Source organism: Austrofundulus limnaeus, unplaced genomic scaffold, assembly GCF_001266775.1.
Source record: "Austrofundulus limnaeus strain Quisiro unplaced genomic scaffold, Austrofundulus_limnaeus-1.0 Scaffold122, whole genome shotgun sequence".
NCBI lineage: Eukaryota > Metazoa > Chordata > Actinopteri > Cyprinodontiformes > Rivulidae > Austrofundulus > Austrofundulus limnaeus.
The window spans coordinates 835,672-838,112 of NW_013952524.1; the positions used below are offsets into that span (position 1 = coordinate 835,672).

Sequence of the window (2,441 nt, forward strand, 5' to 3'; positions counted from 1 at the left end):
GGCGTGAAAAGTGGCGTACGCAAGTTTCTGGGCTCATATTGTGCGTACGTAAGCTTTATAAATCCGACTCCTGGTCCACATCTGGTTGACAAACCACTTGGCGTGCCAGCAGTGCCAGCTTGACACCAGATCTGGCCCACACCTCTCTGCTATGTGGGAATTGTTTAACATCTTTCCACAGATCCACATTTAAAAGATTTCTGATTTAATGTTTAAAAAAGACAAATTGTCAATTAAAATTCTTAACGTTACTGCACTGATGTATCATAAAGAATACATTTCATGCTTTTAAATCCTTCTTTTTAACATTTATACTATTCGGTTGGAGTCAGTGGGACTGTGATTCTTTGACATGAGTTCCTCCTTATTGTAACTCCACAAGCCCCTCTTTTATCCCTTTTCTGAAGTGTCACTTTGAGGCTGTCTCCTTAAATCCAAACAAGGTGCTTCACACCTCTCTCGCCTTTAGCTTCTAGAGTGGTCCATCGTAGTTTGAAATAGGGGCTTACGATTATTTTGCGGCACATTTTTTTTACAAATGAATTAAAAATGTCAACAAAAGGAAGACTTGTCTATCCAGCCTTAAATGGTCGAGCCAGAGTCTGACCCAGCTCGAGAAGGGGATTAAGACAACCAAATTGTAGTTGATATGTTCAGACCTTATTTCGAAGTTTTGTGGCAAATTCTCTGATGTAATAGTTCAGAAAATGTCATTAAGAAATACAGATAACTGAACTGCTTGAAAAAAAGTATGCATAAAATAAAATGAAATAAAATAAAATAAAGATATCTACTCAGMACCAGGAGAAACTAAATAAAAATTTTCTGCACTACTAGAGACTCCAAGTACACCAAAAAATGCATTTAATGGCTAAAATAGTGGATTTTGCACGTCTCCTTTTAATGGATGGGATAAACTGAGATCAGAATAATGTCATAAAACTGGTGACATGAATAGGAAAAAAATAAATCCTGGGATAGATCAAAGTGTCACTCAAACAGGTTAGGACTGTTTGCAGTAACATGCTCTCTGCTGGTCAATAGGTTTAATCATAGAGCCGACCACAGCTGGAGGCTCAGCACAGCATAGCTGCTAAGATCTGCACAGCTGCCCTGTTTAGCTACTTGCTGAGTGGCACAGCTACAGCTATAAAAAGAAAATAGAGCACAGTTGTCTCGCTCTCAAGTGACATATTTTTAGATGTGTGGTGAACTAAATTTATATATTGTGCAACTGTCGTATTAGCGATGTTGACTTTGTGTTTTTTTATGTGGTAGATGGGATTTGGCTGCTTGTGAGCAAACTTTCAGTATAAGTAAGTGACACGATAACACATCGTGAATATGTCAGGCAGAATGCCATCAGCTCACACACTCAGTAAGCTGTATAATGAGAGGAGCTGATTGAGGAGTGCTGAGCATCTGTCAGCTCTGTCACAATGAGTAAGACCTAACAGCAGCAGGAGCAGCTGGAGTGCAGAACTTTAGTTTTGCAAACTTAAACAAGCAAAAAGAAAAAGCTACATACTCACTTTTAAAGTCCAAAAACCTACAKGTGGAAAAAAAAGTGGCATGTGTGAATGAGCGCGCAAGCTTATTTCTCTTCCACAAATCCTTCCATTCACTGTCTCGTGTCAAACCAGCCACTAGTTCAGCTGCCAGGTTATTGTCTTAGCATGAGGGGGGGAGTGGAAAAWTCAACAGTTCGTCTCTCTTCGAACCCCAAAGTGTCACCGTGACGCTGAAGGCAGTTTGTAAAAACTGAGGCTCTAAGTCACTGGAATGTCTTTATGGAAGTGAGAGGAGAGTGAGAGCGAAGGGGATTAACAGACTGCTCCATTAGAAAACCAATAACTGCTGGTTGAACTAATCTCCCGTGATGTTTTATTAAATCGCCTGCTTTCCTGACATTGAGAACAATCTCGCTCCTCCCGCTGGACTTTGTGTGTTTAGCTCTGGTGGTACAGCGGCTCCTTCTTTGCTTTACGTCCTTCAAAGTCGTAAAGCTATTTCCAAAGTGCATGTACTATATTAGCATTGATCAAAGTCGACACTTTTCAATGTCATTCTGGACTGATGACAAACTGATTAAACAAAAAAGTCCCGATTTATATATTTTTGTTTGTTTTCGAACAGAGGGCAAAAGGGTTGCGGAGTATAACTTGATATTTGCACCCCGTCTCTAAAGTCATCAAACCGTTTTTTGTGCTCTTCCGAGCCCACTTCCATGTTTCCGGTCTCACCTCATCAAGAAAGCAATCCAAACGAACCCAAACAGCATAAAGCAAAATCAAATCACACCGTCTGCATCAAATTGAATCATTAGATCAGTCAGCATGATGGAGGAAATGTGCCAGGCTAATGATCTTGTGATTAGGCATGCACGTGTGTGTGTGTGTGTGTGTGTGTGTGTGTGTGTGTGTGTGTGTGTGTGTGTGTGT

The 2,441-nt window shown here is 40.5% G+C and overlaps 1 protein-coding gene across 1 annotated transcript in view; it reads right to left on the reverse strand.

Annotated features, from left to right (window-relative positions):
- The window catches only part of clmpb (CXADR like membrane protein b), a gene marked incomplete at its 5' end in the record, with an annotated part of 97,351 nt that overhangs the window by 15,836 nt on the left and 79,074 nt on the right, over positions 1 to 2,441 (reverse strand).